This window comes from Anolis carolinensis, chromosome 6 (genome assembly GCF_035594765.1).
Source record: "Anolis carolinensis isolate JA03-04 chromosome 6, rAnoCar3.1.pri, whole genome shotgun sequence".
NCBI lineage: Eukaryota > Metazoa > Chordata > Lepidosauria > Squamata > Dactyloidae > Anolis > Anolis carolinensis.
This window is the reverse complement of record NC_085846.1, coordinates 94,938,562-94,965,811: the sequence shown is the minus strand read 5'-3', so window position 1 is coordinate 94,965,811 and position 27,250 is coordinate 94,938,562. Positions and strand designations below refer to the sequence as shown.

Sequence of the window (27,250 nt, the reverse complement as noted above, 5' to 3'; positions counted from 1 at the left end):
GTGGGAAACATTGGCATGCCTTAAAAAAATCAATATGATTGTAATGTCAACATTCACAGATAACCAAGGAGCTTCCACATTAAAGAAGCCAGTCCAATCTTTGCAAATTATCTTTTGAGACGGGCTTCATTTCCATTTTAACTGGCTGTGTGGCTTTTCACACTAGTTTTGTATTTAATTTTGGAAACTCAGAAATAAGAGGGCTGCAGGTTACATCTGTTTTGAGATGAACAGACCACATCATCCATTTAAGGGGGAAGGAGTTGTGATAGCTTCTGGAACATCTACACCGGGCAGTTTAGTCCAGTAAATCTGCTCCAGAGCAGCCCTGGAATCAACGTGTTTGGAGCTCATTCACTGAGCTGTCACCTCCTCTGTGTCACCAACAATACTCCTAAATGGCCATAGAACTCATCTGAGCTTCTGGCCATTGTGGGCAATTGTGTTAATGTCAGAACGGGCCAACCATGCAACTAGAAAGAAGAATGGGAGCAATCTGTCCTCCTTGTTGGTTTGATGTGGGCCTCACCCTGATATCAGCAGAGGTGCTCACAATGGCCAGGAGCTTGAACGGAGCTCACGCATTGAGACCCACTGGGTGTCCTTGGTCACTCTCTCAACCTCAGAGTCAAACCCTCACTCTTAACACATCTTGCCGAGAAAACCCTGTGATAAGTTTGTCTTTTTGAGTCAGCAAAAGAAATTATTTGAAAGCACGTAACAGCAAAACGCAAAGCAAGGCAAGTCAAAGAAGATTGAACACAATTATATTCATCAACCATTCATGATGGAGCAATTGTAGGATGATCCTCTCGATCTCAAAGCATTGCATAGTAATGAATGTATTCAGCATGTCGTTAAATTCATTCTTCTTAAAAGTCATTTTTGAAGTTCTGTTAAAAAGAACACAGAAATGTCAGAGTCCTGTAAGAAGAAATACAGCTCAAAAGTCACCTAGATGTGTGATTCTACAAAAATAATAAATAAAATCCTGCATGAAGTCTGGAATGAGAAAATTTTGATATATTGTCTTGTTTCTATAGTTCTAACAAAATGAATTGTTGCTATCAATTTGGTTTATTCGCCTCTTGTAATCTGTTTGGAAGAAAAATGGCAGAGCAGGGCTTTAAAAAAATCCAGAAAACTCTGCTGCAAACTCCTAACACTGTGTAGTAGAATAAATTAATCGAATACCAACCGGGTGTGAATGGCCTGCATTCTTTTCTGACATTGCTAAATATATTTGCAGTGTGTTTTCTCTTTTTAGCAATAGCAGTTAGAAAATGTTTGCTTAGTACATGCACATTCTGTGGGTCTAATAATTTATTTTAATTTGATAAATGGTGGGTCAGATGGCTTGCATTGTTTATCATGGCAGTACTGAAGTACAATAGTGTTCAGGTCAATCTGCACAACCAGTCACATTGATTTTGACAGTGACTGTTAGCAAGCAAATGCTTTAGGCTGGTCAGCATTCAAATGGGCCCAGCATTTCTTTGAATATTCATTGTAAACAGAATGTCCATTAATCCTATAAACACAAAAGAAGGCCGTGGGACTGGGCATAAAAATCATGTTAGAAGCACTCAGCAAAAACGTACTGGCACTGCATTTAATTTTCTATTTATTGGTTTATTTGTAAGGAACCCCTGGTGGTGCAGCAGATTAAACTGCTGAGCTGCTGAACTTGCTGACTGAAAGGTCGGCAGTTTGAATCCAGGGAGCGGGGTGAGCTCCCACTGTTAGCCCCAGCTTCTGCCAACCTAGGAGTTCGAAAACATGCAAATGTGAGTAGATCAATAGGTACCACTCTGGCGGGAAGGTAACGTTGCTCCATGCAGTCATGCTGGCCACATGACCTTGGAGGCATCTACAGACTTAGAAATGGAGATGAGCACCAACCTCCAGAGTTGGATACAACTAGACTTAATGTCAGGGGAAAACCTTTACCTATATTTGCAAGATGCTTTTCCTCAGTTTGGGATAATTAGCACTTTATTCCCTACCTCTTTTGTGTAGAGTACATTAGAGGGATCTCCAACATTCTCAGCCAGAGCAATGTATGTAAACTTTGTTTCACGCACAAAATTATCTCCAGTCCATGTGTATGCGAGCCATAAATGAATTTTGGGTTTAGACATGAGTCCCATATTCAAGATTTCTCATTATGTATATGGAAATATTCCAAAATATAACGACAACAACAACAACAAGAACAACCTGAAATCCAAAACACTTTTGGTTGCAAGCATTTTGTATAAGGGATACTCAAACTATACTTCTACAGTCCACTTATAACATCAAAGAACTAAGAAATAGGGCAGATGGGAAATTTCATTTGGTTCTTTTCTTGGTGTCAACTCACTCAATTTGCATACTCTTACTTAATGCATTAACTGTAACTCGGTAGCTCTTGAATATCAGCACTTTCTGGAAAGGCACAGTTCAGTTCAGCATTAAAAATATGCGTACAAAAACATATATATTAGGGGAAAGTACACGTTTGTTTACGTGCTTTCAAGTCGCTGGTCAACTTGTGGTGACCCCATTAATTTCTACAGAGTTTTCTTAGGTAAGGAATATTATTTGAAATACAGCCTATACTACCTGGTATTCCTTGTTGGTCCCTCATCCAAGTACTACCAGATCTGATCCTGTTTATCTTTATAGATCAAATGAGATCTGCTTATTAATGCATACAGTTGGGGAACTATGAGGGGAAATGTATAGCTGAAAATTGCATTTCATCAGAAAATTGCATACAAAAATGCATACTTGCAAAATGTCTGAACGTGATATAGAAATGGGATGGAACAACCCTAAAGATGGAAATTGTTAAACTGAAAAAATACAAAGTTGAGTCTAAATCATGTACACAGTATGTGATTTAGCACAATCATTTGGTCAGTTTTCTTGCCCTACTCCATTCTGTTGCTTTTGAAGGTGTGGCTAACTGTAATACAAATGTATCAGGAAAAGCTGGGTATTTAATTAACATTTATATAACATAATGCAATTTTGATTGCTCAAATAGCTGTAATGGATTTGAATAACAAGTCAGGAAATAAACCATTTCATTATCACATAGGTATGATATGCATATTTTTATCAGCTAATTTCAGAGTACATAAACTGATGACTTGGAATATTTTTTGATGATGCTTACATTAGCTTTAAATGGTTTTTACAGTTGTTTATCTCTGGATGTTTTATGCTTAATGAGTTGTATGCTTTGAGGCGGGGGGGGGTTAAGGAACCCCAGGAAATACCATATATGGGCAGAGATGGCGACAGCTAGCGACCCGGGTGCATAAACTCACAGAAACATGTGACTTCTGGGAAATCATGTGTTTCTGAAGAAATGAAAGCTAAAGAAAAACAAACAGAGCATGCGTACGCAGGCGCTCTGAAAGATTTGTGAGCACGGCACAAAAAGGGTGCAGCCGGCCTGCTAGTCAGCACCGATTGGGCAGCGTCACAACTCTAAGCCAATGAATTTGCTTGTGGGCGGGCATAACCCGAACCCTGTAGTGTGTATAAATGTTCACTCAGCATGCCACTGGGCGGTTCCCCTGGAGAAGCACTTACTTTGTGCTAGGGGGACCCCTAGTGGCCATTAGCGAAATAAAACTGCTTTCTGGGAAATTCCTTCAGTTGTCCGTCTTCAAATTCCTCCACTGCGCCAACAAGAACCGTAGCACGAAGGTTCCGCTACATTTTCTGGTGACCCCGACGTGATTTTTTCCTATAAGACGGGCCAGGAGATTTGGAGACGGATCCCGTTGGCGGGACGGCCTCAACTCAGCGGTGGGGGCCTGAGGCAACTACCGTGAGACGAGAAGGGGCCCCTGAATACTACACGACCGGCTGCGGTGCTTGCCTCTGAATGCCAACGCCGACTGACGGTGAGAGCTGCAACATCAGCGAGGTTCCACAGAAACCGGCTAGGAGGAAAAGGATCCAGGGGAAAAAGCCCAGGGGCGAAGGTTGGTCCGACGTCTACAGAAATCTGGCAAGTATAGGGGTTTGCATGAGATATTAAGGGAACGCCAGCGCTGGGAGGGACAAAAAAAAAAAAGTTCCCAGGGAGGTAGAAAGGGGTTCTGTCTTGTGTTTCCTGACGCATGCCGTGAGTGGCCGGGTGCCCAGGCCAGGACAGTCCCCTCTATTAGGCAGGATGGGAGGGAAAAATTCAAAGAGCTCCACTCCCTTACAATGCATCTTAGATAATTTTGGCTCTTTTGCTAGCAGAGCCGTAGCAGGGAATCCAAGGGACCTAAGAGATTATAGGCTGAGAAATTTGTGTCAGGGAGAATGGCCAGATTTTGGTTTAGGTTGGCAAGTAGAAGGAACGTGGGATCTGAAACTGATCCGAACAGTGGAAGAATATTGTGCTGTGAATCATCCGAACCAGTGGGTCTATATTGCTACGTGGGAACGGGTAGTTAGAGAAGATCCAGGTTGGGTTCGACAGTGCAGGAATGGCAAATGTATGGTGGTGAAGAAGGAGGGGAAAAAGAAGGAAGTTTTCCAATCCAATGAGGAGGACTACCCAGATTTACAGTTGAGTGTACAGGCTAGACAACAGGAATTATTGCCGCCACCCTTGCCACCGCCCCCCCCACCCCAGGGAACAGCCCCCGGTGCACCTACACTAGGAACGAGACCCCCACCCTACTCTTCGGAGTCAACCGAAGCGGCCAAGAAACACTATCCTAGCCTAGAAAAATATCAGGAGGAAACAAAGGAAAAGAAGAAGTCACAACGGATGCCCAGTGATGCTTCTCCGGCACAAACTCGGAGACATGGAGCTCCGGTGTGGTCTGGTGATTCACCGACCGGACCGGCCCTCCAGATGCCCTTGAGAACGGTGCCTGTGATAAACAACAGGAATGAGATAGTTCAAGCATACCAGGTAGTGCCTTTTAGTAGTAGTGACATTTTGAATTGGAAAAATAATACTCCACCTTATAGTGAAGAACCCCAAGCTATGGCTAGGCTATTGGAAGGGATTATGGCAACCCATAATCCCACCTGGCAAGATTGCAGACAATTGTTGAATATGTTGTTCACATCAGAGGAGAGAAGAGCAGTGTTGAATAATGGGGTAGCCATAGCCCAGGTTGGTGCCCCACAAGATGGTGATGCAGCCGAGTGGGGAGCACAGAGGTTTCCTGTGGAAATAGATCCCCAATGGGACACCGCAGAAGAAGGACATTTGCAGAGACTGAAAGGATTCCAGCGTATATTGGTAGAAGCGGTAAAGAGGGGCCCGCCGCGACCCGTCAACATTGTAAAAATTCAGGGAGTGGTACAGGAAAAATCTGAGTCACCAACAGCCTTTTTGGAAAGGCTGGAGGCAGCATATAGAAAGTATAGCCCGTATAATTTGGAGGATGAAAACGGTAGGAGGGCGATTCAACAGTCTTTTATCAGTCAAGCGGCTCCTGACATCCGGAGAAAGATTCAAAAGCAACCAGGATTTCTAGGAAAGACTATGAATGAATTGTTGGCACTCGCAGATCAAGTTTATATGGCGAGGGACCAGGTAGAAGAAGAGAAGAAGGACAGGAAGAAGAAGCAGGAATACCAAGCATTAGTTACCATGATGGAACAAAGTGCAAGTGGACAGAGAGGAAGAGGAGGATATGCCAGAGGGGGACAAGGAGGAAGAAGGGGCCCCCCTCGGAGGTTAGGTCGAGACCAATGTGCTAAATGTAAGAAGTTTGGACACTGGAAAGGTGAATGCCCAGAAGGAAGAGAAGGAAGTCAGGAAGGACCGAGAGAAAGAGGAAGGCCTGAGAGAGGAAGAAACCCAGGAAGGGGAAGAGGGCGTGGGAACTACGTACCTTTTCCTGCAAGAGAGGTGATAGCTGCAGCAGCTGTGATGGAAGAAGAATGGGAAGATATGGATGGAGGAGAGGAATGAGGAAGCCAGGCTCTTGTTTTGTTGGACCCCGGGGAGCCGATGGTCACACTTGAAATCGGGGACCAACAATTGGACTTTTTAGTGGACACAGGTGCCGAAAAATCAGTAGTAAATACAAAAATTAGTCCACCAACTCGGGAAACTACGAAAGTAATAGGGGTGTCTGGGAAGACCCAGAAGTGCCCCTTCCTTAAGGAACGCACCTGCAATCTGGCCGGACATCAGGTCAAGCATAAGATGTTATATCTCCCAGACTGCCCAGTCCCTTTATTGGGAAGGGACATTTTATCAAAATTACAAGCACAACTCCAGTTCATGAAGAATGGACAAGTGGAGCTATCATTTCCCATGGAAGAGGAATGGAGACTGTTTCAAGTTAGGATTTTTACTGAAGAAATACAATGGCCATGGCATGAGACTCCTTTAGTGTGGGCAGAAGATAATCCTCCAGGATTAGCTAAATATGTTCCACCGGTGGTGGTGGAAGTGAAAAGAGGAATGGGGCCCATATGCAAGCCACAGTATCCCGTCAGTCGAGAGGCAGTGCAGGGGATCAGAAAGCATCTAGAGCGACTTCTGCAGCATGGGATATTGGTACCATGCAGTTCCCCATGGAACACGCCCCTGCTCCCAGTCAAGAAACCAGGAGGACAAGGAGAATATCGCCCAGTCCAAGATTTGCGGGCTGTAAATCAAGTCACCGTTCCCCTAACCCCGGTAGTGCCAAATCCATACATCATGATGAGTCTAGTACCAGCATTTGCCAAATGGTTTACTGTATTGGATTTAAAGGATGCATTCTTTTGCATTCGATTGGCCCCTGTATCCCAACCGATCTTTGCTTTCCAGTGGGAATCTCAGCAGTCAGGGCAAAGGACCCAGTATGTTTGGACACGCCTTCCTCAGGGGTTCCGGGACAGCCCGACCATTTTTGGTCAAGCCCTGGCCAAAGACTTACAGGATTTTGTAATACCTAAGGAAGAGGGAATTTGGCTTCAATATGCAGATGACCTGCTTATCGCTTGCCGGACACTAGGGGGCTGTAAAGAGCATACTTTGAGATTTCTCAAGACATTGGAAGAAAAGGGTTACAAAGTGTCAAAGAAAAAGGCCCAGTTGTGCTGTCCCACGGTGAAATATTTGGGGTTCCATCTGACCGAAGGAAAGAAGATGTTAGGAGCTGAAAGAAAGGAAGTTGTTTGTGCCATCCCCACTCCCAGTACCCGGCGACAGGTGCGGGAATTTTTGGGATCAGCAGGATATTGTAGACAGTGGATCCCCAACTACGCCGTGTTGGCTAAGCCACTGTACCAGGCTACGAGAGGTGGAAGAGAAGATCCATTTGAGTGGACAGAAGAATGTCAACAGGCATTTAAGGCATTAAAAGAAGCATTGATGTCATCTCCAGCATTAGGACTGCCCGATTTGGAAAAACCATTCACTCTGTTCGCTGCAGAGCGGGAAGGAACAGCGGTTGGAGTATTGACCCAACCACTAGGTTCATGGCAAAGGCCGATTGCCTACTTGTCAAAGCAATTGGACACAGTGGCTCGTGGATTGCCACCTTGCCTGAGGGCTGTGGCAGCATCAGTAGATTTAATCAAAGAAGCGAATAAATTGACCCTAGGACAGCCACTGACAGTTAAGGTGCCCCATAGCGTTAAGGCACTGTTAGACATTAAGGGACCGCGCTGGCTCACAAGTGAGAGGTTAATGAAATATGAGGGATTGTTGTGTGACAACCCACTGGTGACCCTGGAGACTTGCTCCACTCTGAATCCGGCCACCTTGCTCCCGACTCCAGGAGACACCACGATCCATCAGTGTGCCCAGGTGATGGATCCAGTCGACCGGATTTGAAGGATGTGCCACTAACTAAGGTGGACGACACTCTGTTCACAGATGGAAGCTCCTTTATGGAAAATAATCAAAGACACTCAGGTTATGCGGTTGTTCGGTGGGGGGGAGAGACGCTGGAAGCAGAGTCACTGCCCCCGGGGACGTCTGCCCAGAAGGCCGAATTGATTGCCCTGACCCGAGCGTTGGAATTGTCAAGCGGAAAGCGGGTTAACGTCTACACAGACTCAAAATATGCCTTCACCACCCTCCACGCACATGGAGCACTGTACAAGGAGCGCGGGCTCCTCACGTCTGGAGGAAAGTGCGTGAAACATGCTGGAGAGATTGTGGATCTCCTGGAGGCGGTTTGGAAGCCAAGGCAGGTGGCTGTGATGCATTGTAAAGGGCACCAACGTGGAGACGATCCCGTAGTGCAAGGAAATAGGCAGGCTGATCTGGCAGCCAAAGAGGCAGCTAGGCTGCCCTATATTGAACATCAGGTAATGGCCCTACAGGTAGAATTAACTGAACATAACATTACATATACACCAGAGGAAGAAGAATGGGCCTTAAAGGAGAAGGGTCAGTGGTCAGGAAAACTCATAGTGATGCCAGACGCCCGTGTCTACGTCCCTAAGGACTTGGCATGGCACTTAGTCCAACACATGCACCAAAACACACATTTAGGAAAAATGGCATTGGCAAATCTGCTAGGACGACAGTTGTATATCGATGGATTACATAGCCTAACGGCAGCAGCAGCCCGAAGATGCTGGACATGTATCAAAAATAACCCCAGAGAAGGACCCCTCAAGCCACCAGGAGTCCAACATGTGGGTGGGGTACCCTTTGAAGCTTTAGTCACTGATTTTACAGAAATGCCCCCATACAAAGGATACAAATATTTACTGGTGTTCGTGGACACATACACAGGATGGGTGGAAGCTTACCCTACAAGAACTGAGAAGGCTGTAGAGGTGTCAAGAGCTCTAATGAAAGATGTTATTCCCAGATTTGGCATACCCTTAGAAATTGGATCAGATAATGGCCCCGCATATATTCAACAGGCTGTGCAAGGATTATGTAGAATTTTGGGCATAAAATGGAAGTTACATTGTGCATATAGACCCCAATCTTCTGGAAAAGTGGAAAGAATGAATAGGACATTAAAGGCTCAGCTTGGGAAACTTTGCCAAGAGACAGGATTGCCGTGGACGGTGGTTTTGCCCATGGCATTATTAGGAATCAGATGTACACCACACAAACGGACAGGACTCTCCCCTTTTGAAAGACTCTATGGACGACCCCCTTTGAACTTGAAGGGAGCTTTAGAGACAGGAGCTGAGCAGCACCTCATAGGAGAGAAACAGACATTGGCCCAGGTTCAGGCTTTGGGCAGACAAATGCAGCAGTTAGAAAAATACATTTCTGAATTGAACCCACCATTCCCTACCACACCTCTACATTGTTTTTCACCAGGTGACGAGGTTCTGGTCAAGGATTGGAAGATTGAGCCATTGGGACCCAAGTGGCGAGGACCCTATGTTGTGCTCCTGTCTACCCCCACTGCAGTGAAGGTGAAGGAGATTAAGCCGTGGATACATTACACCCGTGTAAAACTAGCACCTGAGGAGTGGCGGACGGAGCGAGTTCCTGGTGAGGACCTGAGACTCAGGATCATCCGGCAACTCCCTAAGGGGTCAACAAGGCCATGAAGCTGATCCCTTCGGGTGCAACGGAGCGTCGGTGGTCAAGTATGTCGCAGCATGGCCCAACAAAGGCGCTCTCCGGGAGATGGTGGCTAGACATTTTGAGAGGAAAAAGTGGGAGACAAGCTATGAGGAGGGGAGGAAAGCGCACTGTGCTTGGTATATTATTTGTGCTGAGTTTTATTCTCTCTTTTGGAAAAAGAGCACATGGGAATTGGATAAAAGAACATGCCAATTATATGTTTGAGCAGCACGGGAAAGAGGTAGCATTAATATATGAACACCCCCTCACCGTAGGAGATTTTTCATTTCTTCCTGATTTAATTGATGAACCACAGATTGTGTTGGAGGGATTGTCCAAGGCTCAGGAGGGTCCACCTACCGTGTTTTCTAGCATACCGCAAAGGATAAATAAAACTCGGTTTCGACGGTTTAGATACCATACCTCCACCAGGGGTTTGTGCTTCTGTTGTGGAGGATCGGGAATATGGAATTCTGAGTGGAAACACTGGGGAACTAGGCAGGCGTTCTTTTCCCGATTAGGCAATTATTCCCATTGTCGAGACCGGTTCTATCTACATGGACGATTTAATACATCTTATGTCTCACGATTAAATCTAACCGCAACCGAGTGGGCTAGCATGTATCCAGATTATCCCACATTTAGTGTGAATGATTCTATTGAGGGCCTAAAATCTTATATGAACATACTGCAACAATTAACCCAACTGAGCCTAGGTAAAAGCCTCTGTCCGTTATGGCAAATTAGGGATCCAAATCTATGGTTTTTCTTTGATAAATGGGCCACAAATTATCACCCCGGCAACTACCAGTGTGTCGGTGTGGGTTATTTGACATTCCCAGTTCAGGTCTTACACAAAGGGCATCAGCGCCTGAAACGGGACATTGTGCAAACAGGCCCTCTAGGACCAGAATGCTCGGATGAGGTCATTATCAACAAGGCCCTGTCAGGTTCAGAAGCCTCCCGTGTAGGAGGAGGCCTGATCACAGGCTTGTTGACACTGGGTGCTTACCCAGGGATTGTAGCTCAAGCAAACCGTAGAAGTGTTCTAGGCCTGACTTGCCGCCTTGAAAAGTCCATAAATGCCACTGGTAAAATTTTCCGGGAAATCCAGTCTGAAGTAGAAGAAATCAGCCAGATGGCCCTACAGCATAAGTTGGCCCTTGACTACCTACTGGCGGCCAGGGGGGGGTTATGCGCCATGGTTAGAGGACGTTGTGTAGTGAAATTTCATAACTTGAATAATACTATTGAAGATGACATCGAGTCATTACAAAAGTTAATTTACAATAATGTCCAGGAGATAGAAGGTTGGTCTCCCTTCTCCTGGGTGACTAGCTGGTTACCCTCAATAGAATGGTTGAAGAACATATTGTTGGTAGGGATTTTAGGATTGTTCATTGTTCTCATAGTTATGTGTTGCACTCCAATAATGATGCAAATGTGTACTAGGTGTGTCACACAATCTTTACCTGAAAAAAAGATAGCCATACTCCAAGCCAAGCGGGATTGGATGGAACCATAATGCTTTGCTTCAGCTTTTGTACATGCGCTTCGCAAAAAGAAAATGGGGGAGTGAGGCGGGGGGGGTTAAGGAACCCCAGGAAATACCATATATGGGCAGAGATGGCGACAGCTAGCGACCCGGGTGCATAAACTCACAGAAACATGTGACTTCTGGGAAATCATGTGTTTCTGAAGAAATGAAAGCTAAAGAAAAACAAACAGAGCATGCGTACGCAGGCGCTCTGAAAGATTTGTGAGCACGGCACAAAAAGGGTGCAGCCGGCCTGCTAGTCAGCACCGATTGGGCAGCGTCACAACTCTAAGCCAATGAATTTGCTTGTGGGCGGGCATAACCCGAACCCTGTAGTGTGTATAAATGTTCACTCAGCATGCCACTGGGCGGTTCCCCTGGAGAAGCACTTACTTTGTGCTAGGGGGACCCCTAGTGGCCATTAGCGAAATAAAACTGCTTTCTGGGAAATTCCTTCAGTTGTCCGTCTTCAAATTCCTCCACTGCGCCAACAAGAACCGTAGCACGAAGGTTCCGCTACAGCTTAATAAGTTGTAGCATGTTCTACAAAATAACTGCCTGGTGATTTTGTATATAAAAGATTAAAATCTAATGACTTAATGCCATCATCATTTGATAACATGTATTTTATGGCAAATGTTGACTATCTTGTGAAAGGGGGATTATTATCTCTATATCTTGGTGCTATAATTATAAACTTAATGAAGTGATATACATACACACACATACATATAGAGTGAGAGTGAGAGAATGAGAGAAGATGTATAGTAGTAGTGTGTGAAATTGCTTGTTTTCATTCTATCTATGGAAGAAACCACAAGAACCCAGTCAATCTATACCCGAACGATCATTGTTTCCATCCACTTGTTCTTTATATGGAACCCCCTTTCCTCATTCATTTTAATTCATCTATATGCATTCTCATTTCTATGCATGCCAAAAGAACACGTGGTAGGAGCTGTTTTCTTTCAGCAGTGAGCAGCTATGGCACTTTTTTTTAATTCCTGGGATCTTCAAGGGGACTTGTGGTCTGCTAAAATGCCAACCCCCACACACAAAAGCAAAACCAGGAGTGACTGGAAGTCAACTACTGTTTTTCAAAAATTGACATTTTGATGTTGAAGAGGGCACATACATGCCGCCTTGTGCAATCTACTTAAAAGGTGAATTATTTCTCCTAGAGGCAGCCCATTCACCCCTTTTTTTGGCCAAAAAGAGGGCAATCTGGAGGGTTTAGTGGCTACTAAAGCAGTTAGCGGGGGAGAGGTGAAGAGACATGATGACAATGAATGCATGTAGCCTTAGGATTATAGTTTGCCCTACATTGTGTGAACAATGAAGACTGATGTCAAACAAGACCATGGTATTGATTTAGCTACACACAGGAATTTTCAGCAGTAAACTGCAGCTGCCTTATTCTGAGACAAACTGTAGTACACAGCATAATATTGTCATCATTGGCTAACAGTAGATTTCTGTTGCTACATTCAGGAATTTTTCAAGCCAGGGAATGAATCTGGGGCCTTTTGTATGCAAGAGATATGCTCACTTCCTGAGTTATAGTTTGGCACTTTATTCATCAAAAGACAGCACTTATATTTATACAGTAAAATAATTGTTTCAGTCCAAAGAGACCTTTCCAAACTAAAGAATCCAACCAAGGAGGTTCACTATGCTGTACTGTGCTGAGGAAAGATTCTCCAATCCCCCAAGGGATCTGTCATGATCATTCAAACCAAGTCAAATCACCCATTTCACATCAAGCCTGCACTAAAGAGTAAAGAGAGAAAAGGTAACTCGAATAGTTTTCTGAGCTTCTGTGAACTGGAATGAAAAGATAGGTGACTGAAAGGTCTCATGAATTGATTTCAAGAAATCGGACCCTCCAAATTATGAAATGTACAATGAAATGTATAAAAGCATGAAATAGAAGCCACTGCTCCACCAGACTCAGCAAGCACCCTGCCCCCCTCTGTGTCTCACCTAAAACTTTGTTATAACCTTGGGAATGTTGTCCAGTAGCACTTAAAATCCCTCTCTTTAATTTCCATAATCCATTCACAATGGACTGAGACACGTGGGGTAAACAATCAATGAAATGCATGTTGGAGCTCCCCAGCTTTGTTTCTTGCTCTCATTGACAAGAACAAGACTATCTGTGGGAGAGATCCAGCACCCATGCTTCAAGCCAGTTTTACCTATTAAGATGGTCATCACCTCCAACAATCCATTGTATACATTGGACTAACCCTGTTGTGCTCACCAGAGCTAACCTATTAAGCCTATCAAAGATTCATTGCATATTGCCACACCACATTCCTTTTGGATTGTGCCCCTCTCACAGGCAGACCATTAAGCAGACTGACACTTCAAGTGCTCCAATGACAATTTATTGAATTTCCTGCCACCACAAAGAGCCAACCAGTGATGACACCCAACAGTCTTGAGCCATTCAGGACACATATCCTAGCTGGACGGTTTTTCAACCAATCAGGAGCTGGTGTGGGTTTCTGTGATGACTCATGGGCCATGTAGTCCCGTTCCTAGTACTATTGTGACAGATGAAGAGGAAAACTTGGGTTTTCCACCGTTTCAGCCAAAATTGGAGCCCTTGCACCTGCAAGATGTTTGCCCACAAGAAGTCAGCCAAACAAGCCTTGAGCAGAAATCTCCCCCATTTTCTCGCCAGGATTATTATAATCGAGATAGAGGCGCTAGGGAGGCGATTCGCAGAAGCGCCAGGATTGCTGCCAGACAATTAGCTGATTAAGCCTGTTTCCTTTGGGAAATCTTAAGGAGTCATGCATCTGGACACAGTATGGGTTTCGTTTCTTGTTTCCCAGGGAAAGTGTTCCTTGGCAGGAAAACAAGATCCTATATAGGTGTTTACCCGCAAAGAAATCCTTGCGGAGTCAATTCGTCACCTTGTGGAGTGAGATTGTGTGTGGACTACGCTACTCCAGTCCCTTGCCTCCAGGACCAAGTTCCAAGCCTTGTTTCACGGACCTCGTTCTTGCATCCAGCTTCCTGGTTTCCACGGACCTCGCCACGGACCTTGTCCTTGTTTCTTGCCTCTTGTTGCCACGTATCAAGCCTTGTTGCCAAGAATCTAGTTTGCTTCCAGCCTTGTTGACAAGCTCCATTGGATTAAAGGACCCTGTCATTTCCCCACACTTTGCTTGGCAAAGTGTGTGTTTCGGTTATTGGATTATAACTTTGGACTCCAATATCACATATTGCACATTGTTTTCTTGGACTATATTTGACCTTTCCTGAAAGGTCTACTTCTGAACTATATTCTTCACTTGTTTTTATTGACTTTATATATTCCTTTAATAAAGATATTAGATAGATTCTGGTCTCTGCGCATGGTTATTGGTGCTCTACAGCCTGGGTCCTGACAGTTTCTTGAATAGGTCACATGAAATAAAAGGCTTTGTATTTGGAATTGCAGTATGTCAGTACTTTGGAGTAGTTTCTCTGCTGACATCCTCTCTGGTCATTGAGAATAAACCTCTGCTCTTGCCTTCTACCCATCTGTGTCTTATTTGGGCTACTGGAAAGGTAGACATGCTAGGCTCCCCGAACCCACAATTTTAGTGGAGCTAAATTCACTCAACAGTACAATATTGGGGTAGTCATAAAATTACTTCAGATGGCAGCCATTGCAGAGGAAAATAAATGCCCAGGACATCTACATAAACCTTGCTGTGATATAGGAAGGAGTGATGTTGCTGTCTCCTTGGCAGTCTAATGAATGTGGACCTTATAATGGGCATCTAATGACTGACACCTGAAAATCCTGTCAGTGCCCAATAATAAGGCGTAACAGGTCAAGTTATATATGGTATCTTCATAGAGAATCTAGATATCTCTGTTAGTACTGGATCAGTTTCCTTGATATGCAAGAAAAGTCTCTAGAGCAGTGGTTCCCAACCTTTGCTTCTCTAACTATTTGGGCCTCCAACCTGCAGAAGCCTTAGCCAGCTTGTCCAATAGTCAGGAATTATGGTAGCTGAAGTTCAAAATACCTGGAGGACTAAAAGTTGGGGATCACTGCCCTAGGGGACTGCAGACAACTATAACTTGAGCTCATGCTATAGTGTAATTGCTTAGAGGAAGTAAATTGGTGGATTAATACTCCTAGAATCTCTCATAGTGTTGACTTGGGGTATTCTGGTAGTTAGTCCACCACGGTAACTTTTCCAAATTCTGAATAGAGCAGATCAGAAATCAAATCAAGTTAAGCAATATCAAACAGGAAACATCTGCCTCCCACTCTCTCTCTTCTATGTGAAGTAGGCAAAACCAAAGAAAGCAATGATCCAAGATCATACAGTGAACCAAGGGGATTTGAATTTTAAAATAGTCAAAGAAACAAATCCTCATCTTAGTCTGAACATATTTTCCTCTTAACCGCTTGGAGGACTTCCTAGATGGCTGCTTGTTATTATAGTCCACATGGAAATCTGCCCTTCCTCTAAAATGGTCTAATGTGAATTGCTTTGAATTAGAATGAGATAATATATAAATATTAAAGGCTTGTGGTATTTGCAAATAAAGGACCATGTTAATCTTTAATGACAGTGATTTATAGCATATTGTGTTTTAAGTTCTGTTACCTGATATAGAGGAAACCACATTTATTTTACACAAAACCAATTTCACGAAAAAAGGCTCCTTTAACCATAGCATCATAGAGTTGGAAGAGACCACAGGGGTCATCCAGTCCAACCCCCTGCCATGCAGGAAAAGCACAATCAAAGCATATTAATAATCTCCATGCAGTTTTTATAAACAAAGCATGCCCAGATCTTTTTTAAAAAAGCATTTTTAACATTTACAAACAACCCTTTCTTCTTTTAGATTTGGAAAATGAAATGAATCATTAAAAGAAATGATACTTTTTAGCGCAGCATTCTGTTATTTGAGAGTGCCCTTGCTGAGACTGGGCAATTGCTTTGCAACTCTTACCAGTGCATTAAGTAACTAGCAAGTCAAAAACTGCTTAAATTTTAACTATGGCACATGTAAGTTGTAATGTACATGTTCTCAGGCCTTTAGATGAGCAAGCATTTTAAACAGTCATTCCACTACAACTGTGCGACAACTCTAAATAAACATCTGAACAGAATGGAGAATTCTTCCCCCTTTTGAGGAATTTCTAGTCTTTGTTTTAGACTTTACTTCTTTCTTAGTAAAAATACCAGTCCCCTCTAGCCCTTCCCTATCCCCTTTTTCCTTACCAGGAGTTCCTCCCTCCTCTTCTCTTAAAGCTGCCATATTGACTTACTCATGGGTCATGTCAACATCTACAATTTCCCCCCCCCAAGCCTGCCCTCAAAATAGACTAGAGGTCAATTTATAAACACGTTTATATAATACTTGGAATTTCAGTTTAAAATTCAATTATTGCTTTTGCTGCTTGATTATTTTCCATAATGTAGTCTTTAAGGCAGTGAGATTTTTTTAAATGTTAATTTACATTAATTTTAAAATTTAATTTCTCCATCCATTTTCTTCTTTTAAAATTCAAGGAACAAAGATACAAATCAAAAGATTGATTTCATTTGTATATAGAAAACATTATATAGCTAGTAACTTCTCTTATACAAGTATGATTACTAGTAGATGTCATTGGTCTTTACATTCCCTGTGACTTTTGCTGCAGGAGAAGATGCAAGTGTCGCCTTGTAATTTTAATTGGGTTTATATGTCACAAGTCAATAATGCAGTGACATTACTGCAATAGAGCCATCTGCATTTCAACACGAATAATGTATATGCAGTGTTTTCATCTTCATGTGTATGTATTACACTAAGCCTCAAAAGTACCCAACTGTGAAAAGGGAACCCATTTAATTGTAAAAGCTCATTATACATTGTAAACAAGTTTTACTGACAAATGATATAGGTTTTTTGACATTTAAAGAAAAGAAAAGAAAAGGCTTCTCTTGATAATTAAGCAGCTGATAATTATGAATTAGCTGTAGAACGTGCAAGCAACAATAACCATTAGCTCACAGTTCTTCCTTTTATAAAATATACTAGCTGTGCCCGGCCACGCGTTGCTGTGGCGAACTATGGTGGTATGGGAAATACAATATTGAGGAATTGGTGGTAGTTAAGGTAAAGGGTAAAGGGTTTCTCCTGATATTAAGTCCATTATAAATGGGTTATATAGCTGTGTTGAAGGGCCTTGAGTCTACACTGCCATATAATCCAGTTAAAATCAGATAATCTGTATTTTACAGGCAGTGTGGAAGAGGCCTAAGTGAGGCCTAACTCTGCCTGTCCCCTGGGCTGAGTGGGTTGCTAGGAGACCAAGTGGGCGGAGCTTAGCCTTCTAACTGGCAGCAATTCCAGCCTTATTTCCATGTAGAACAATCTATGGTACCTCTTGCAGTTTCCACTCTGATTTCTCTCTATTCTAGTTTCAATGTAGTCATGAATAATGAATAAGTAATATAACAATAATATAATAGTAATAATATGATACTATACAATAATAATAGAATATATGTATGTATATATATATATGTGTGTGTGTGTATGTATATATATGTGTATATATATATATATATATATATATATATATATATATACACACACACACACACACACACACACACACACAGACACATACGCTAGCTGTGCCCAGCCACGCGTTGCTGTGGCGAAGTATGGGTATGGGAAGATTATAAATGGGTTCTATAGCTGTGTGGAAGGGCCTTGAGTCTACACTGCCATATAGTCCAGTTGTAATCAGATAATCTATATTTTACAGGCATTGTGGAAGAGGCCTAAGTGAGGCCTAACTCTGCCTGTCCCCTGGGCTGAGTGGGTTGCTAGGAGACCAAGTGGGCGGAGCTTAGCCTTCTAACTGGCAGCAATTGGATAAAAACATTTATTCCTCTCGCTCTAATTAGGACTTTATTTTTGTTTTCTTTTTGTTGTATGAACGTAGAGGCATGGATGAGGGGTTGTGCTGCCAAGTTTAGTGTTTCTGGGATGTGTAGTTTTGTTGTTTTGTCCTAGGCCGAAATTTCATTACCCTTTTATATATATAGATTTGAGTAGTCTCATTCAGAAATGAATTTAAGAATAGCTTCTAGGTGTAGTTTAGCAGGCTGTAGTTGTTAGAGTCTGACAATAAATACCCTGAACTATGGTACCAAGGTGCTTCCCTATCCCTATTCTCCTTACCAGGAGTTCCTCTCTTCCTCTCTCTTAAAGCTGCCATATTGACTTACTCATAGGTCATGTCAAAATCCACAATTTTACCCCCCAAGCTTGCCTTCAACATAAACAAGAAGTCAACTGGTTATGTTTTATTATTGTACACATAGATTAACATAGCAACTCATCCACTTTATTAGTAGCATTGGAGCCCATGTACTTCATCTTGAATCGTATCATGTGAGTAAAGGAAAGATGAATAAAAGAGTCTTTGACTAGAACTAAGGGGTCATCCTGGATTGGGGATTTTCTCACATGTGGGTAGATTCATAGTCAGTGCCAGTACTGGCTCCACATGCAGTTGGCACTGTGCCGTCGCGCCTGGGGCTGTAAACTCTTAGTGAAAGAGGCATGGACGTGACATCTTTCCCCAGGGGATTGCTTCTTGCCCTCCTTTAGGGAAACTGGAACTCCCAAGGACCAAAACACTGTAGTTAACTCAAAACTGGGTTTATTCTTCACAAAGGGGGTAAAAGAAAATATACATTACAGTCTTTGATTGTTTAAGTCCATGAAGCTTGTCCAGATCCCTCTTTCTCTGGCTGTGAATGCCGGAGCAAACTCAGCCTCAGTCCAATGACCTATATCTGAAGACAAGAGTCTTCCTCTGTTGCCAAAGGACTGATGTGAAGGCGCTTGAGACTCCTCAACGTTATTCAGGTTGGCCCTGAACATGAAGTGTGAGTCCCAAGGGTAAGAACCTCAGAATTGGTGCTGAGAGGTAACTTTTGAAGGGCTTTCAGAGCCAAGCCTCTCTTTCACGTCCATCCGATAGAGTGGAATGAAAAGGAGGAAACACAGTCCTACTCCAGGAAGAGGTGGAGCCAAACAGTTTTGCTGAGTGAGCAATATAACAGGTACAAACAACATTGATTGACAGATATAAATAACCAATCCAACTACATTTACAGGGTAAGGGCAAAATCAGGCATGATACAACAATTCAAATCTTGCAACTTATAGTTCCAACATATAGATGGCGCCACTCGCGCCGTCACACTCCCGGCCTAGATTTCCGGACTTTCGGAAATCTAAACAAAATGGAGTTAAATACCTTTAACTCTAATAACTTTAAGACTGTACGTCTTGTGAAAATAACCATGTCGCTAATAGGCCTGTCAAATAAAAAAAAAACCTTTTCGTTAGAGATGACCTTAACCTGGGCCTTGCGCACTCTATTGTCAGAGCTAGGATATAATTTTGACACAATACCCTTAGCCCATTGGTGTCTAGGAGCATCTTTGATTAAGTAACACCAAATCCCCAACCTTTACGTTGGCACCTAACAATCCAAAACCCATAGTTTCTTAGGGCAGACTCAGTAAATGACCTTCCTTGGTGTTTGACCTTTGAGTGGAAATGCTGTGTCAACAGCAGAGCTATGTGGCTATGGTGTGGCAGAATAACAGAATTTTTAACACAGGATCTAATCTTTGCTCTTTTTAGTCTACCTCCAACCCTAAGGAGACCCTCATTGTCCAGGAAGGGGTTCAAGTCCTTTAAACAACTATTTTTGGGCAAGGATGCTTTTCTTTCTGAAAAACACTGTCTTTGAGTGGATCTCAGGATGACTGTTGAGGCTTTTGAAAGATCTTGGGGCTGAATTGCACCACTGTTTTTTGTAGTGATGTAATGTATGAGCCTGGCAATGGCTGCCTGAAGTCTAGTCCATTTTGAAAATCTTTCAAACTTGGCTGGATTTAAACCTTGCCTTGATAAGTCTTGGCCATCGATGGTAGATTTGCAGGACTGAATTTCTGGCAACTCAGCGTCTTTGAGCACGGAAATGCTTTCTGGAAAGGAAGGATTTTGAAGACATTTGGGTCCAGTGATCCAGGATGACTTGGACAACTTTGCGGCTGATGTTCCTCGGGATGTCACATCTGCCGGATTTTCTGAAGTGGATATGTAATGCCACTGCTCTTCTCCCTCCGCACACATGCTGGCTGGTTCAGCGTAGTTGCTTCTGAAGAGGTCTTCCACAAACTGGGTGATCTGGGTCTTTACCTTCGGATCCTTTAGCATCCTTCTTCTTAAGGACAGGAGACGATGAAGGGCAACATCTCTGTTGTTGGGTAGAGATGGTCTTTCCGGCTTGAAAGGTAAAGGTGCTATCCAATTACTTTCAGTGTCTTGAGTGACTTGGTTGTTCATCATCTCAAGAAACTTCTGATCATTTTTAGAGAAGGCTGTTTGCTCATCTCTCTCTGTGACTTCGATGATGGAAGAGTAATCGGGCATTACTCCCTGGCAGCAAACTGAGATGTGGCTGGCACATCCTTGCATTAGTGAAGGCCTTTTAGTGACAGGCTGGAACATCTTGTTCAGGCAGACTGGGCCTAACACCGTCCATCCTAAAGGCAACTGCTGGGCCATGGGTGATCCCTTAGGACCTTCAATCTGGTTGCTAACACGGAACAGTGTGGGACAATTTGCACCGATAAGCATTACGATGTCTGTTTCTAAGTCCAAAGCTGGAATTAGATCTTGAATACCTTTGAGATGAGGATGGGCTTGTACCACCTCTTTCGTGGCTATCTGTTCTTTGTTCCTGGGAATCAGGCTGCATTCTATAAGGTCAGGAAGATCGTACCTGACCTTTTGTCCGACAGGCGAGATTTTGAACTTTGTTGCAACTCTGCCATTCATCTTATTCTTTCCAGAACAAGTGGATATGGTGTATTCTATTGTCTCTGTATGAAGATCGAACATGTCGAAGAACTCTGGGGTTGCAAGAGATGCGTCACTTTGGGCATCCAAGGCGACGTAGACCCTTTTCTTATTCCACGGCTGCTTGTCTGGATACACCTCTGCCAGGCAGATTGGGTGGCAAATCCTGGGCTTGTGGCTATTTTGACAAAGCTTGGTGCAGGCAACCGCAGGAGCCTTGAGGGCTACCTGAGGTTCTGTAGGCTTTTGGTCTTCTTTGGTTTCTTCTTTGGTAGGAGAATTTGACTTTGCTTTGAATTGAGGGGAATCGAAGTTGTGCATTGCAGAGCAATGCTTGATGCTGTTGCAGTGTTGGCATTTAACCTTTTCTTTGCAGTCTTTGGAGAAGTGAATAGTGGCGCCGCAGCATCTAAAGCACACCTTGGCCTTTTGAACTATTTGGAGTCGTTCTTTGTAAGGCTTCTTTGCGAACTCTCTGCATTCAGCTAGGCTGTGTGGCCTTTGATGAATGGGACAGGATATGCTGTTGTTGCTGACTGGTTGAGCAGAAGTTGCAGGAGTTGCGTCTGTCATCTTGACACTCAGGTTCCTTCTAAGATCTTTGCCCTGGGCTTTGTCTTCTTTGGAGGTCTTTTCAGGCTTTAGGTCTTGGTACAAAGCGAGAAGACCTGTTTGAGGGTCATTCCTCTCACGGGCTGCTCTAGTGACGAAATCCACCAAAAAGGTGAAGGGCGGGTATACATTTACATTCTCCTCTTTGTACTTGAACACCTGTTTCCCCCAAGCTTCTCGAAGAGGAAAAGGAAGTTTGCAGAGGATGGCACTCTGTGACGTGTGCTGGTCCAGACATGCTAAACCTGGCAGCTCTGGATTTCCTTTGGCTGAAGCTAGCTCTAGTAAAAGATCACTAAAGTCCCAAAGCTGTTTGCAATCTTTCATCTTCAGTGATGGGAACCTGTTGAGTCGATCCATGAGGGATGCTTCTATCTCAGTGCTCGCACCGAAGCGCTGGTCCAAGCGAGACCACGCTGTGGACAAAGCTCTTTGGGGGTCTGCTACATGAGCAGCATAAAGTCTTTTTACTTGCTCGGCTGAGCTGGGTCCAAGCCACGCCATAAGAAGGGACAGTTCTTCATCCGCTTCTAGCTTGAAATCTCGAATGGCCCTCATGAAGGTGATTTTCCACAGAAGGTAGTCATCCGGTCGGTCAGTGAATTTCTGGACGCCTTTGTCTCTGATGTCTCTTCTTGGATTTCTCAAGAGGGAACCCAATTGAGACTCCAGTGTGTAAGGGTACATCTGAGGAGTGTGATGTGGCGTGACAAACTCAATGTTCTTCGGTTGAACACATCTTTTCGCGATGGTAGGCGATGCTGGGTTCAGCAGATTGCTGGCAGGCAGCACCTCTGAAGCCTTCATCTTCAGCGATGGGAGAACTGACTTGGTATGCAGGGATGAATGTGGTGGTTCACTCCCGGCCATGCCTTGCCAATGTGAATGGACATCTGGATGTTGTTGAAAGACGTCATCCTTTTGTTCCCAAGTAGACAAGTGGTATCTCTGAGGCCTAAGTACAGGGATGGACTCTGACAGAGATGATGGCACGCTCCCGGCCGTGCTTTGCTGTACTTCTGAGGAATGGGCTGGCCTTGAAGTCGCGAACACTGGAACAGGTGAGCGATCTTCAAGGTGGCAAAAGGAGATATGACTCTGCACTACAGGTGATTCCAGTTGCAGATGTGCTGAAACCTTTGCTGTAGGCTCTTGTGTTGGCAGGAAACTAAGGTTTTCTTGGGTTAGTTCCTGTGATAGAGCTTTGGCTAGAATGTTAGCTCTGACTATCTTTTGTGCTGTGTCTCTTTTTACTTGAAGCAGATCTAGATCCCGTTGCAGTTCATCTTGCTTGGCTTCAGCCATTGCAAGCTCTATTTCTCTCTGGGCCCTGGCCTGTGCTAGGTCAGCTTCTTGTTGAGCCCTAGCCTGCGCTAGAAGCAGTTTCTGCTTGGCTTTAGCCTGTTGAAGGAGGAGTTCCTCTTCATTGAAGGCAAAGTCTTGCCTAGCCATTTCTGCAGACGCCTCTGCTTCTAAAACCTCTTTTCTAATTTTCAAACGGACAGCCTCTCTGTTGTAGTGGGCTGCTTTGGAAGAAGTACTGATGAATGAGTGTGTGGATTGGGAGGAACTGCTATGCCTAGATGAATGCTTGGATTTAAGGCTAGCATCATTAGATGGAATCTTGAGCAGACTGGATCTAAGGCTTACACATGGGGAGCCTTGAACCCTTTCTTCTGCACCTTCTACAAGGGGGGATTTGACCCTTGTTTGCAAAATCTCATTGCTATGACTTGCCATTATGTAATTCAAAAGGAAACTTATCCCAAATTTCAAACAGTACAAAATGCAATACTAATTAACTATACAATTAAAGGCACACAAAAGGGCAATGCAATATTTTAAACAAGACAATTAAAACAGCTGCTTAACTGGGAAGTTAAGCCTGGGCTTTCATAAACTTGCAGCAGGCTTTGAAGAAATGGCAGGAACTGCAGAAGGTTGGAATTTATTGCTTTGCAAACTGGTTTCTGGAAGAGGCTTGGTCTGCAAAGGCTGACTTCTGGAGAAATGTATCTACTTTGCAGAAACCTGGATTTTGCTGCAGTTGCAAGAGCTGAATGTAGCGATTTGCTGGCTTGAGAAACAGAAAAGGCGGGAAACTTAGCAAATGTTTCAATTTGCAAAGGCTAGGCTTCTAGCAAATGTATCCACTTTGCAGAAGGCTTGAACTTGCTGCAGCTACAAGAGCTGAATGTAGCAATTTGCTGGTGGCTTGAGATGCAAAAAGAGCGGGAAAGCTTGCAAATGACTCAATTTTGTGAAGGCTGGGCTTCCCTCTGGAGGCAAAGGCAGGCTTCTTTTGACTTCTTTATCTTTAGGAGACTATGGGCTTGGCAAATTTGAGGCCCTTTCACTCCTTCTTTTCCCTTCTTAGCACTTCTGGAAGGCTTCTTTCAGCAGTTCTGGAAAAAAAGGCTTCTCTCTCAGTACTTCTGGAAAAGAAGGCTTCTCTCAGCACTGTGCCGTTGCGCCTGGGGCTGTAAACTCTTAGTGAAAGAGGCATGGACGTGACATCTTTCCCCAGGGGATTGCTTCTTGCCCTCCTTTAGGGAAACTGGAACTCCCAAGGACCAAAACACTGTAGTTAACTCAAAACTGGGTTTATTCTTCACAAAGGGGGTAAAAGAAAATATACATTACAGTCTTTGATTGTTTAAGTCCATGAAGCTTGTCCAGATCCCTCTTTCTCTGGCTGTGAATGCCGGAGCAAACTCAGCCTCAGTCCAATGACCTATATCTGAAGACAAGAGTCTTCCTCTGTTGCCAAAGGACTGATGTGAAGGCGCTTGAGACTCCTCAACGTTATTCAGGTTGGCCCTGAACATGAAATGTGAGTCCCAAGGGTAAGAACCTCAGAATTGGTGCTGAGAGGTAACTTTTGAAGGGCTTTCAGAGCCAAGCCTCTCTTTCACGTCCATCCGATAGAGTGGAATGAAAAGGAGGAAACACAGTCCTACTCCAGGAAGAGGTGGAGCCAAACAGTTTTGCTGAGTGAGCAATATAACAGGTACAAACAACATTGATTGACAGATATAAATAACCAATCCAACTACATTTACAGGGTAAGGGCAAAATCAGGCATGATACAACAATTCAAATCTTGCAACTTATAGTTCCAACATATAGATGGCGCCACTCGCGCCGTCACAGGCACTGTTGATTAATTTGAAAAGGGTACATCACTCAACTTTCATACTAACTACTGTTCATTCAACATCCAAACTCAATACTGTGGTTACTGCACCATATGGCTTGAATAACACCATTCCATATTAGCTGTCAACAGTTTTAAATTGTCAAATATGAAATGTTGTTACATGTCAAATATTAAGCACGATCAGATGTCAAACACTAATACTGCATATTGAATATTCTCTGGATAACCTGTCTTTGGAATGAAAAGTGACAAACTGTGAGAGGACTTTTGACAGGCAAATTTATATCTGCTCTAGGTAGCTATCAGAGTTTGTGAGCTGATGCAGCTGGATGTAATAAGCTGCACAGTGGAGCTGGGAAGTAAAGGAGGCAAGAGACATGCACTTAAAGAGATACTGAACATGTTCTTAGGCAATACTTGAAGGATAAGAACAATGAAGGCAAGCTGATGGGCATGGTGAGACACTAAGTAACTACTAAAAGCACAGATATCGCAGTAGTTATTGAAAGAAGATACAGGTTATTCTCCAACATTCCAATGAACATTTCTGATCGTTGACTTTTTGATTTCAGTAGCATTTTCCTCAGGTAAACATCCAAAAGATTGGATTATTAGTCAAGTCAGTAGTATGATGCTTCATAACTAATGAACATAACTGCTTCAAAGCCCTTTGTGTTACGGATATTTTCCCTTGAGTTATGAGTGATCCATCAGGGTCATCAATGCTATGTTTTCTGCCAAACATTACTGTGGTGTTTGGCTTATGATTTAGATTCAGTGCTGTAGAAATATACTTGCAGAGGTGCTGCGAAATAAATAAGTTGCATACACAAAGGCATCAGTAGAACTGTCTAGAAGTTTCATGCCACTTCTACTGTCATGTTTTCCATTTTACAGAATCCTGAATTGTCTAGTTTAGTGGGGTATCTTAGAACTGTCTCACAGGTGGCTGCAGTGCAATGATTCCCAAATCTTGGTGCTCCAGGTGTTTTAGACTTCATTTTTGAAAAGCCCAGGTGATCATGATAAAGGATTCTGGTGAGGGAAAAGTTCAGTCTATAAAAGTAAGGTACATTCATGCTGAAGAAAAAATATTTTTTTTACCAAGGAAATTTTTAGAAGCTGATCAATCATTAAACTCATTGGAATATCAAGGAAAAGTAGATTGAATATATTTCAGGGCATGCTGACCCTTCCAGCAAGTAATAACATGACAATATGAAATGCAAAAGTAAGGTTAGGCATGAATAGTTTTCATTTGGTGCTTGCTTAGTAATTTTCTGTTGCGATTGCTGTGCACTTATTGACTAAAATAGATCTAGTATACTCCAGCTATGTTATTATATGCTGTTGGGTAGATTTTCCAAAACCTGCTATAAATGCTAAAATTTAAATTTGTTTTGGTCTCAGATTGGTCAGAAGGTGTACTGACATCTGGACCAGTATGTTATTAAATAAACAGCTGCCTTTAATTCACTAGTTCTTCCACTGTTGAATGGTTGGGTGGATAGTTCTTCCTACAGAAATGAAAATCATCTGGAAAACCAATAGTTGACAACCATGGATCTAAAGCACTCCCTTAAAGTACAACAGATAATGAGGAATGCTGGGTACTACAGTCCAACATCTGGAAGGCTCGATTATTACTACCACTACTTTGAGACTTCTCACTCTCCAGATAAATTTCCTATTAACAATATCCAACATTTAAGAAGTGTTCTAATAGACATTTATTTTTGTTAAAGGACACCAAAAAGCTTTCATTTTAACCATCCACCCCTTGAATATTTTTCAGTGTCAAAATCATCTGATAGAGCAGATAAGAAAATAATTGCTTAATAGAGCTGCTGCACAGGACCAACAGTATTGTAACTAGGGATTTCATCCCATGGGGCAAGTAAAGCATTTGGGATTGTTGTTCTTCCCTTAAGCTTTGGAAAATCCCATTTTAAAATTAAACGGGTGATTTTCCTACCCCCATCATATCGTTTCCCTCTTTTCACTTTCTTTTCTAATTATCCGTTGGCCTTCTCATCACACAGGAGATATATTTCTCCTCTCACTGCCTCCTCCCCCATTTTCTTTGGATATTACAATTTCTCTTTATGAGTACAGATAGCTCTCAATTCAATCTATTTCTTTTACACTTAAAAAGAGATATAAATTACTGTTCCTTCTTCCTCAGTCCCAAAACAGTAATGGTGGAAGAAAGGAAACAATACTGTTCCCCTTGGCTCCTCCCTCCATGGTGACGTAATTATGTTTACAAGCGGGCAAAGGGCAATTCCCAGCACATGCTAAACTGGGCGTTTTTACACGTCTCTACAAAGGGAGTTGAAAATGAAGTTGATTGCCAATCAGCTTAGGAAGTGTAGGAAAAAACCCCATACTTTAGAAACAGCAAAATACCTGGAACCCACTGTACAAGCTTGCATCATGTTATGGGCCCTGTCAGTAGCCATTTCTTAAATGTGTAGAAATGCTGGGTTTTTTTTGCATGTGATGAAGTCTTGGGATCTTTCAAATGAGCGCT

The 27,250-nt window shown here is 43.1% G+C and overlaps 1 long non-coding RNA gene across 2 annotated transcripts in view; it reads right to left on the bottom strand.

Annotated features, from left to right (window-relative positions):
* Nucleotides 1-750: 750 nt before the first annotated feature.
* Nucleotides 751-27,250, bottom strand: part of LOC103279111 (uncharacterized) — a 52,610-nt gene continuing 26,110 nt past the window's right edge. For both annotated transcript variants that reach the window (XR_009999899.1, XR_506565.3), the window contains one exon: nucleotides 751-893. This is a non-coding gene — a long non-coding RNA (uncharacterized LOC103279111). The remainder of the gene's footprint in view (nucleotides 894-27,250) is intronic.